At 36.7% G+C, this 12,866-nt stretch overlaps 1 non-coding gene across 1 annotated transcript; it reads right to left on the minus strand.

The window, feature by feature from the left end:
- Window positions 1-6,121: 6,121 nt before the first annotated feature.
- TRNAR-CCU (transfer RNA arginine (anticodon CCU)) lies at window positions 6,122-6,194 on the minus strand. Its single transcript has one exon. It is a non-coding gene; the product is annotated as a tRNA-Arg (tRNA).
- Window positions 6,195-12,866: the final 6,672 nt, after the last annotated feature.

A 12,866-nucleotide genomic window follows, 5' to 3' on the forward strand; every position in this document is an offset into this window, starting at 1 on the left:
ATATGGATCAAGTATTTAGAACAGTCTCTGAAGAGAGCTAAAACACAAGGACACATGGAAACAATGGATGGCTTGATAAGAAAATTTGGGAGGCAAGTTGGTGGTTGCAAGGAAGGTACAATATGCTCCATGGTCAAAAGGATATATGATTGGAAGAGCTTTATTCTACCTTTCATATAAGAAGCTAGTGATGCCCTGATAGGTCATAGCGCTCCACACTACTTTTGCTTTTTCTTAAAGGTTGAAAAACCAGTGATGCAGTGGTAACACTATTGTTGTGATATAACATGGAAACTTGAAGAATCTAACAGTCTCTTAACTTCAATTCCAAGAAAAGAAATGCATCCAACACATGGGCTCCTATAAAAGAATTTAGAGAGAAATCCAAAGGTGAAATAGAAGGCTTAAAAGCTTTAATTACATACAAAGAGGAAATGCTAAAGAGATTTCTTGATTGGAAGCCCTCTTGGAAGGAGCACACTACTGTTGTAATTAGGAAGACCTACCAATTGATGAAGGACCTTGAAGATAATGTTAAGAGAGAACGGCCTTTATTTTGGCCAAATGTAGGTAACGACTTGTAGCTAGCTTGTGGCCTCTTTGAAAATGAGTTTGAATTGCTGCTACCACATCCATATTGTGGACCTAAAGAGAGAGAGTTTATGTCACAAATAGACATAGACGTCCATTATTTTGTTGCAATTCGACCATCGGACTATGAACATGAGAACGTGAAGTTCTGGGTTGCAAAAGTGGTGGATGTAAGCATGGATGACCGGGGGAGAGCTACAACATTTACAACGGATGGTATGAGCCACGGGGTAGGAAGGAGAACCAAGATAACAATACATTGTATACTAGTTGTTTGAAAAAGGAATGGGTCCCAAACCATGAAGCAGTTTCAAAGCTTTCCATAGAGACAGTTATAGTATCCTAGATATCAAGGACAAAGAAAACAAAGAAGCACATGGGGTATGATGTAGAAGAAAAAATAAAAATACCGCAACCAATCATTTCAAACATTACAAAGTTCTTAAAGATGCTTGCTAAGGAGGAAGTGGAAAGAGATAGCGCAAATGAAGAATTCCCATGATAACACCATTCAAGCATCGATAAATACTGAAGGTGAATGTGGTTAGATGAGAGTGAGTGAAGGGCACCCAAGCAACAAGTGACGACAAATTGGAAATTCAAACAAGCAAATGTTAGGATCGCCCATTTGTACTTAGCTCATTGTAAAGGTAGAATTAAATTATTGAAAAGGTCATGATAGACTCCTCTGTACAAAGACTTATCCAAAGCAAGCATAGCTATTGCTATTTTTTAGAGCACAAAAGAGTCTTCCATGTCTCTTGTCTATATAAACCTTTTAATTTCTTGAATCTTCAAGAGTGTTATAGTTCTCTGCATTGAATTTTAAGTGCATTTGCATGGATTAAATTAATTTAATAATTCTTTATTTTGTAAGTGATTTTTCATAAATTTAAAATAATAACTCAAGGAATTTTTAAAACATGAATAGGATTCTTAAAAACAAGAAATACAAAATTAGGATTTTAGTAGTAGTTTTTTCATTATTAGTGCAACATCGTAGAGAGATATTGTGAAATTTATTATGTGAAAATGCCAGTGCCAAAAACTAAACTTTGATTCTCGAATGACATTTTCATAAAGTAAATTCCATTTGGGAAGGATTTTTAGGATTAGTCCAAATGTAGACATATGAGTCCAAAATTAACGAAATAAGAGTTTCATACAGAAGCAGATTTAACCACTCCTATCATCCTAATGAATACAAATATCAACATATAGTTTGGTTTTCATTAACAAGAGATTTTCTTTCTTTACATCGAAAATATTTTCCATGATCACCTCTCTCCTCCTAGGTGCCAAGATAGTGGCTATGTGTATGTATCTAAAAGTTTCATGGCACCATAAACAACAATGGTGGTACCCATAGAAATAGCTACCAAAATTCTTCCTGGAAGCATTTTTCCAAATGTCGAGTGTCTTGCTATACCATTCTAGAGCTAATTTTTCTTCAATAACCACATCGATCTTTTCTTCCATATCCCTATCATCCTTTGGTGCAAGTAATGCAGGCCCTCTTGTATCATTCTAGGTGTAGGGTATCTTTGATCTTTAGAATAACTATGCAATATGCCACTTCCATTGATAGAAAATGTGTTGCTACTATACCTATTCAAAGATTCTTTTCCTCTTTGTTGGATATTTTTAAATAGTGCTTGGGACCTAAGACTTTGCAAATTATATGCAATTTATGCCTTCAATGTGGGATCATGCCTTTGACACTATAAGAGGAGACTGCAAGGCACCCAGTGCCCTCTATCAGAGTCTAGTCAGAGATAAGGTATTGGCTAATGTAACTATTTATATTATCTATGACATCACTAAAAATGTCGGTGTGCTTTTGCACTATCTTGATCAAGTTGATCTGAAACCAAAAAATCTCATAGAACTCATTCTCTTTTCTCGCATGAGGAGTGATTGCCACAAAATTGTGGTATGCTTCACAGAAGGTCACTATTGTAGGTGTCCATGAAAAGTATTATATGTTGAAGACTAAGGAACGTGTTGTGTATGTGATGAATGAAATAAAGTATATGGTAAGCCTTAAGCCCTTTATATATACATTGGACTCATTAAAAAATCCATTAATTAGTCTCTTAGAATGTCAAAAGATGACTATATATATAGTTTGTTTCTTTTTTTGGTAATAATTTGAGTCATGGATGAATTTTTCCTATTAGTTTCATTAAGAACTAAAACTTTTATATTGGTGTTGAAAGTTTGTGTGCCATAACAAAAATGAAGGTTTGAAACATTCGCAAAGATTTAAAACTTTTACGTGAAGAAATTCAAAGTTTCTCCAGGACTTATAAGTTTTTCTTCAAAATTCAAAAGAGAATATATAAAATTGAAATATCTTCTATCGACATTATGAAACTAACAAAACTAGCTTGACAAACTTTCGCCAAGATTTTATATTAATATATAAATATAGCTTCGATAAAAACATCCCTGATTTGAGTCTAGTTTAGAAAATTAAATCTCCCTAAAGACAATTGTAATAAAATTAGGCAATAAAATGTATTGAGTTGTCCACCACAAATTAAAGAACTCAAAGTTTAAAATTTTTAATCATGATTACATCTCTCTCTCTCTCTCTCTCTCTCTCTCTCTCTCTCACACACACACACACACACACACACACACACACCTACCTACTACTGTCTCTCCCTCACACATACCCCTCCTACCTTCTTAATCTCTCTCCCCCACACATGTTAGCCTCTATCTCATACACACACATACATAATAGAATAGATGAATGAAGTGCCACATGGTAAAGTAAAGAATCATCTTAATGTTATGAGAGATATATATACATATGATGTGAAAGAAAGCAAGTTCAATTTGCAAAACCCAAGTTCATAACTCGAGCCATGTACAAGAGTTGGACCCTCACCTTGAGACCTTTTTTAATCTTTAAAAGACCACAGACACAACCCTTCCAATGCTTCTTTTTATTTTTTCTATCCTTTCTTCAAACCTTGGGTAGACCCATTGTAGAAGATTACATTGTAACCAAAGACATTAGCCTAAACTCTCGCCTGAACTCTTAAGCAATCCAAACATCTTTTTTCTCCTTAGATTGAGATTATACACAACATTGCAGTGATAGCTTTGGTATAAGAGAAGGTGACTGCTTCATCATCTTAGGAAGAATCGGAGCAAGCAAATAGGAAGAAGAGGTTCACACCAAAACAGGAGGTTCACTCCAAAATAAGAACATGTTTCACTTACACACAACATAGGGATAGCTTAAGAGAAGGACGATGTTCGTCAGGGATTATAAACCACAAGGAGACGACAAGAAGATGCCTTTTTGCACAAGCAAAGGGCATGGGTGAATGGGGATAGTTTGAGAGTACTTTTGGGAGGTGTTTGGGCATTTGGAGAGACTTTTGAAAATTTTTCTTTTTTTTGAAGGCCAAAAGCTACGCAAGACTTGTGGCCCACCAAGAGGGGGGACCACCCAAAAGGTACATGGGTGCAGTAAATGCCCTAGGTGGTGGTGGGCACAAGAGGGGGACTGGTGGGAAAGCATGGGGACCAAGGGAGGCCTCTCTACCAATGAGAGGCCAATATGGAACCCTCCATTCCTTTAATCCCAAGCCTTCCTATTGGCTACTTCCCTAATCTTGAGATTAGAGGTTTCTCAGAGTCTTAATCCAAGAGGCCCTCTTTTAGTCTAGATCTCCTATAATGGTTGATGGGGTGAGGTCTCTTTCTCTTTTCTCAGTGTGGAAGGACCCTTTACCACCATTGCCTAATGGGTACCGTTTTTTTTTAAATTTGCATCTTGCACTCTATAATTCCGATCAAGATGATTCCAAACCCAACATTTTTGAAAGAATGCTCAGAAAATTCACATGGAAAGATATGAACTCAATGCAAAACATAAAAAATTTACATTAATTAGAGCCTCATTAAGTTAAGGATAATCAAACATACCATTTCTAATCGTAACATAGCATTTCTACATTAAATGCCATGGGCATACAAATTTCGGGATTGCAAGATGTAGCAACAGTTGTCCCATGGGGAGGGGTTGAGTGGGAAGGAAGGGCTGAGAGGGGAGGAGCTAAGTTGGAAGGAGCAGAAGGGCTGAGTGGGAGGGAGGGGGAGGCGATGGCAAGGTAGCAGGGGGCTGAATGAAGTGGAGTGGAGAGGTGCTAGGAGGAAGAGATCAGTGTGGGTGGAGCGGAGTGGAGAGGCGCTAGGAGGGGCGATGGCAAGGCAGGAGGGGGCTGAGAGGAGTGGAGTAGGAGAGGATGACAGAAGGCAAGAGAAGGAGAGGAGCCAGGAGGAGAGGCCACCGAGAGGAGGGGGAGAGCATGCGCGAAAGAAGGCTTGGGCATAGTAGGGTTGGCCAGGGGAGGAAGAAGCCACCAAGAGGTGGGGAAGAGCGTAGCGAGAGGGCTAGGCAGAGGAGGAAGAGGGTGGGGAAGAGCCCGAGCTATGAATCGTTCAAAGGATTCACAATCAATTCATGAATCGACGTAGATGCATGGCAATCCCTTAGGAGGTTAAAATTTTAAATTGCGAGCAATGCAACTAATACTAATATGAATTTTGATTTTAGTCTCGTTGGGGGGCCATACTCAGCTTCGTCATGTCACAAAGCAAGAGGGATGTATCTAGTTAGGTGCATTCAGCCTATCAAATAAGTTGGCACAAAACCCCCTTACCTTGTAACTTGAATTGGCTTTGACAACCACCTCAAGACTTGAATCTCACATTGCATAGTTGTAACTATTGGTGTTTACACCTTGCTTTCAATAAATAATTGCCTATATTTTCCCCCTAGTTTTCCTGAAAGATATAGATTTAGAGCTTAATAAGTCTCGAGATTTCATCCTACACACCTACCAAGTGTTACAATGACATGTGATAAATGTATAATATCCTATAAGAAATCTACACAACAAAATGTCCAATTGAGGTGTTCAATGCACATAAAACAAAAATAGCATTTTCAAAAAGTATTTGAATAGTTAGGGGACATACTTTGATCCATTCTCTCTCTCTCTCTCTCTCTCTCTCTCTCAATGTAATGCACTAGCGGAAGAGAAGCACGAGCCAGAATATGGTAGGGCAGTGGAAATTTTCAGGAATGTATATTGTCCCTTTTCACTTAATTGAACATAATTTTTAAAAATGCATTGTCGTGAATAAGTAGGTGCCCAAAATAAATTCATTAATTAGTTTGTGGAGGCGCGACAGGTGAGACTCGATTAATCTAAGTTTGTGAAATAAATGTAACGAAGGTCCGCGATTCGTAGAGTGTCTAGAGGCATCCACAGCTGCCACCCTCAGCCGCTATACAAGGGGGAGGGAGTGTTGAGGGAGGAGGAGATTATGGTCAGGAGAGGCGCAGGGTAGAGAACAGAGCTGCAGAGGCGCAAGGTACGGCAAGGACAATAGACCTGCACAGGTTAATTCGAGAGCGATAGTTTCGAGCATTGTCGTGATAAAAGAAGATTTCAATTGGGACGATAAAACCTGAACTCACGAATGAGCATTTCATGCAAAACGCGCCAGGTAGGGATCGAACCTACGACTTTCTGCTTAGGAAACAGACGCTCTATCCACTGAGCTACAGGCGCCGAATGAACCACATTTGTGATGTATAAAATTTATAGTTAAAACTTTTACAAAATACGAGTATTCGTTTCCGTCCGAGAATTCCGAGCTCCCAATTACGCACGTTGATGTGCGAGAGAAGTTTTCATCCTGCACAGGCATGGAGGCGTTGAAATGAAAACAGTCTCTCATTGTCCATGGACGCACTGTATAGCTTATCCAATTTTGTGCGTCGTATAATTTTAAACAGGTCCACTAATTTCCAACCAAGAACAAGCTATCTACGAATCCATACTTTCCGACCAGAACGTATGACTTTGGATTCTACCCGATTGAAAAATAAATAACACGATTGACTACAAATGTGAGGCATCGGATCTTGTCAAAGCCAACAAGGAAGCACCATTAAACGGCAAGATCTTTGAGGTAGAGATCCAAGGTCAAGAACAATTAAAAACACAGCTCTATTAGATATTGATTTCACGCCATCCCAAACCTAAGAGCTTTACGTGGTATGGCAAAAACATCAAGCTGAAAAAGACCATTCTATTGGCCAAGATCACTTGTCCGAGGATGATTAGTTGTATTTTACACCAAAGCCCTCCTCTTTTATGGTGGGTAAAATTAATTAGTGGCTTCCACAGCTTCTCTTTTATGGTGGGTGAAAATGGACAATACTTAATTACTCTTCCACAACTGCTCGAACACATGGATCATGGTGATGTCTAATGGGCCATGTGCTCAACGTGCATTGTGAGGTCAGGTCCAATTAAGTTGAGTTTCAGTTAGGTCACTTCTTTCGCCAGTTCAATAACTTCTTCACCCAGTTCAGTTTCAACTTAGTCCATTGACCCCAAGTTGGGCTAAACCCCTAGCCCTGCCTTGAAGTTAGGACTAGCATTGGGGTAGGCAGTTTTCTGCACGCTAGCATGGAGCCTACCAAGAAGTCGTTTGCTACCTCAACCTTGATGTCAACTAGCAGGATCTCTTACTTAGCTTTTTCATCTTTTGTGCTGACTCCTAGCGCAAAGACATACCACCAAATGAAAACCATCTCCAAGCCACACGAGCACATCTATCTACCTAGAGCTTGAAGTTCGAGAGCTAAAGCTTCGACTTCCAACTTTAGAAAGGAGGGTTCATGATATGGAGGGTAATGGAAAGTAAGAAGTCATCCATGAGGCAATACAAAAATGTAATGCAACACCGCAATTGGTTTCTAGAGTGCAAGACATGGTCACCACTCAAGTGAAATCTATGAAGCAAGAGATGATTGCTGACTTAAATAGCAAAGTGAACAAAGTTTTTCTTTACAAGGAAGAGAAAGAGCAAGAATCTAGGATGAATGATACGAAATACCACGAGTTGAATGGGATGAGAATGATATAAGCAATATCTATCAAACTGACACTCAAGCAAAATTCTACTTCAGAGTGAGGGTAGCAAGAGTTAATATCTTGAGCTAAACACATAAGTTGAAGGGGACAAATATTTGGATATATGAGGAGCTCATGATGACCCAGCTCAAACAAAGAAATACTGAACTCGCCAAAGTAAAGGAAGCACGCAAAGTGGGTAAATGGGTAGTTTATCGAGATGGACAAGCACGGATTAGGGAGACTCCTAGTCTTAAACTGATGTTAAAAAGGCCACCTTATGATAGTACTAGAATGTGGTTGTCAATCTTTGTTTTAATGCTTCACTCTAATCCTTATTTGTCATGATCCATAATGCGATGGTGGAGATTCACTTCCATGGATGGAAAACTTTGATGCCATGCATTTATGAAGTGGTTAAAGTTTTTCATCCCAAGCAAGATTTCCTTATTTAGGGGACCCCAAATCAAATTTTAGCACCAAAGGCTCATTATAATACATCCTTATAAGGAGAAGTTTACAAAAAAGGATATTATACTTGAGCTAAAGAGTTTGCCAAAGTTTCCATAATATATTAAATGGAGGACTTTAGAAAAATAGATTATTTAGTGCACCCCCATGACATTTATTTGACCCTCTAGAATACCTGGCACAATTAAAAAGATGCCCACTATGACATCGATAGGAAAATCTAGTTTACATAGTAATGAAGGGCTGCAAACTAACCTTATTTCTCCAAATGTTCAATAAGTTGATATAAGGAGGGTATATGTTTGCGAGACATTCGGGCATGGATTGGTTTTATCAAGGGATGTGACCTTGAAGTTGTGAGTAGCAACATGTGCAAGTTGATATAATGGTTGCACATAGCCAAAAGCATTAGCATTATCATTATGAATCATTATTTTAGAGCTTTATCAAGCACCTTTGGACATTTGTTAGGTTGCATAGTAGACGAATCAAGTTTGTAGAGATATAGACAACTTCATAAATTTTTAGAGTTTGTATTGGTATTGAATGCCATTAGGGTTTCATTGAAGTATCTAAAGCTATTCTAAGGGATCAATCCATGCCTCAATGGCAATATAGTAGCCTATCACGGCTAGGACTCAATGATATTACTTTAAAGACCTTAGTAGCACTTCATTTCAAAAAAACTGAGTCCTTTTAGCCTTTGTTGATCTGATGATCTTTTGCAACTTAGCATTCTACATAAAGAAAGCATGAAATCTCTCACTTATTCATTTAAAACTATCGTGGGTAGTTCTATTCCCTTATCAAAGTTGTTAAAGATCATTTGAGATTTTGTAGGCTCATATAAACTTTTGCTATGGCTCATTTAGGAATTGCATCTATTTCTTCACTTAATTATAGACCCTTTGCGTGATTTCATGGAGACTTTTAATGCCCAAAGTAACAATTGATAGATACTAGAGCTTATTAAGGGATTATTGGTAGCTGTCTCGCTCTCATTTTTTGTGCTTAAAACCTTTTTTTGTTGTGCTATATTGGTCTCATATAGTGTGCATAAATCAAAAACTTGGTTGCTTTATTATCGCATCTATAAATAGAACCACAAAGGCATACCAACTCTATAATTTCAAGATTGCATACCAACTTTGCAATTGGGAGCCTTTCTTAGTCTTATAAATATTGACTTAAAAATAACATTTATGCACCTTTCTCAACGTTATGAATTTCCATGCAAGCATCAAGTCTCCAAAATCTGTGTGGATTCTTGTAAAAATCTTTTTCAACTTCATTGTAAACTTCTCTTGCTCCTATGCAATACCATGCGAGTTTTATCTTCCATGTAAGATTTTGCATAAACAAGCATGTGTGAGTTTCTCACTTTCACCATGGCATACAAGAAACCTGTTCTTCCAAAATCATGCAAGTTTCAAGTTGATTGAATAGTCAACCATTTGCCATGTGACTCTAACCTAATCCATTATAATTCCACCATGGTAAATCCTAGCTATAGTTAAATACCTAGACCAAGTTTGGAGTCCACTAAAGTTAATATAACTAGCTTGGAAATTTCTAGTTGGGACTGTACGGCCTTAGGGTCACCTTAGATCATTTTTCACCGTTTTGTTTCACTGTAGTTTTTTCTCAATTTTATTTTGAATCAAACCCCATTTGAAAATGATTGCAATTGATAAAAGTACAAGTTTTTCTCGACATTATAAAATTGAGATTTCCATTGGATATCATTATTTGGCCTAATTGTTGTTCAAATTTTGGCACTATCTCAAGTACTTTTGCTTATATCTGAATTAATTTGCTCATATTTCCAAGGATTTTTTCACATATTTGACCATTTTGTATATGCTTTTGATTTTTTCTTCATTAGTAGATTCCATACATTAAAAGAATTAGTTGTAAGGCTTCATACAATCAAAGTTTTGAGTTTTGCATCATTTCCACAAATATTGAAAAATCCCATGGTGACATAATCTTCCTTGAGCAAATTAATGAAAATTTTATAAAAATTGAAAGGTGAAGCATGTCAACAATTCTAGATCAATAAATTGTATGGTATTTTTATAGAAAAGGAAAAATAACTAGAAGATTTAGTTCAAAATTCAATAGCACCCTTGATACTAGATAAGTTAAAATAACTTCAAGAAAAGCAAATAGATTGGTATGAAAGTGTTAATCTCATCCATTTTAATGTTGGGAACATTACAATTCCCATTATCAAAAAGCAAGATTAGCACTCAATGTCCTCAAATTTAATGTTGAGAACATTGTGATTCCCATTATGAAAAAAAAGAAGTCAATGTTGAATGCATGAAAATATTTTTCACAACTTGTTTAATGCCAATTTAAATGTGTTAAAGATGCTTGAGAAATAGTTAAACAATGCCACTAGTTTGGAATCAAAGATAGGTCTATATTACTTGATTAGGATAAAGGAAATTACAAAAAGATTGACATGTATTTGACAAGAAGTAAAGACTAAAATACTATTGCAAGTAGCATTTAATAGTGTCAGCAATCATTATAATCACTTTATGATATCTATGGTCACTAGGATGATTCACACATCTTTAAAATCTCACTTATCATGCTTATGCAAAAGTAATTGAGAAGATGCACACATACTAATCCCTAAACATGCATTCTCCACTAGAGGAAGATGCCTTGAAAGAGGAAGAGGAAGAAATTCATGCAAAAATGATAATCAAATTAGTGGAAACTATTTCCATACTTTTCTCATAGTCATCAATGAATCTTCAAGTCATAAGCATCAGCACCCTTGAGATCTTTGGAGAGATCTCTATTTTAGAGATCACATGGAGTCTTGAGATCTCTGGAGAGAACTCTATTTTAGGAGGAAAAGCTCTAAAAATACAAAGTTGCAATTATTGTGGAATCCTAGCTCACTGGGAACATGAATGCAAAAAGAAATGACAAGACACTATTGATATTGTACAATAGAGTCAATAATCAACACAAACATCTACGTAGGAATTAGAATTAGAACATCATCATAGACAATCTCCAAACTATGCTAATGAGGAAAATCTAAATATAAGACATTGCCATTGTTATACAATAGAGTCAATAATCAACACAATCATCAACATAGGAATTAGAATCAGCATCATAGACAATATGAAACATTATGCTAACATTGAGGAAAGTCTAAATCAATCCCAACATGATAAATTGCAAAAGTAAAATTCTCTTGTCAATATGCAATTACAAAAAGTCCAATTAAGCAAGATAATTATGATGAAAATATCTGGCAGTTTCATTTAGGTTCCGATTAAAGAGATTTGTTACTAAACTTGCATCCAAACAAAAGTGCAAAAAATATGTTATTTACTGGTGACAACAAAGCATGTAAATTCGAAATAATAAAATTCTTTCACTCCATATCAATGCAGGTCTTCGTCTTACAAGAAGCATTGATGATTCCTTCGATGTTTTTACAATGGCACAAAATCATTCAATAGTTGGTCAAATGATAGAAAACAATATGGAGAAATAAAATATGAAAGCAATGTCAAGGAACTTCATAAGCCCAAATCCATCACTGCAAAAGGTGCCAAGATTGGAAGTTTCAAAGAGCACTCTTTACTCATCACAAAAAAATGAGATGCTTGTTTAAAAACATTATCGTAACAGGTTCAAACACATCAAATAAAAAAGTTTGGTTTTATTGAAAAGATCAAATATAATTCAAGTCCTTGTATAGGTCTACTCTTTGAATTTATACATGTGAATCATGTTTCACCATTTTGGTCTAGGAGAATTGACAAAATATGAAGAGGGGAGAGGAGAAGAGTGGAGATGAGGAGAGAGGGCACAGCTAGAGAGCACACCACAAATGACTAACTGTACACTAGATTTAGTTGAAAATGTAGAATATATACAAACCCATTTACATTAGGGTTAAGGCATTTAACCCTTTCCTTTATAGCACTCTATTGGGTTAGTGCTATGCACATATGATCACATGATGTTGAGCGTGATCTCTCAACAAGAATTGCTATTTTATAGATCATCCATTCAAATATTTGGGGTAATTGCTCAAATTGGCCCATTGAATAGAGTTCTATATTCCATCACCTTCATTGATTATTTTTTAGAAGGGACTTGGATTTATTTCCTAATGCAAAGGCTTTATTGATGAATGCATTTAAAGAATTCAGAGAATTTTTTGAAAAGAAGGCTAGAAAACACATCCTTGATGTGCCAGTGAAGGAGAATCAAATCCAAATATGCTCAATGCCTTTTGCAAGCACCACCTCCTGAAAAGGTGCTTCACTTGTACAAATATTAGAGTATAATGGAGTTGTAAAAAGAAAGCATAGAGTGATTGCAATATTTTCTAGATGATGATGGCTGAAAAGAAGCTACTCCCCGGTATAGGTTTACAACTACATTTTACATTTTGTTGGATGAGGAGATAGAGTTGCACATTGGATTTATGAAAGAGAACCATATCTTAAGGATTAATCTAAAGGCATTTAAGCATTGCAACCCCAGGTATGCCAAAAAACTTAAAGATAGGAATGTGTGTGTTATTATAAAGCATACATAGACTATGACCTAACTTGGCAACATTTGAATGAGTGAGATATACTCATGTTGGAGCATCTCCACATGGAGATAAATGCCTTGTCTCCAAGGTGAATGTACTAACTATAGGCCACCTAGATGTTGCAAAGGCAAGCAAGTTTGAAAGCCTATGGTCTATGTGGAAGCCAGAGATTCATCCAAGGGGAGAATTTTTAAATGGCACTACATTGCATTCATGGAAAACACCCAGAGTGTGGTGTGAAGGACAAGAAATTTCTCTAC

Source organism: Dipteris shenzhenensis, chromosome 26 (assembly GCF_047967505.1).
Source record: "Dipteris shenzhenensis isolate YYH24624 ecotype China chromosome 26, Dip_SZ_1.0, whole genome shotgun sequence".
Classification (NCBI taxonomy): Eukaryota; Viridiplantae; Streptophyta; class Polypodiopsida; order Gleicheniales; family Dipteridaceae; genus Dipteris; species Dipteris shenzhenensis.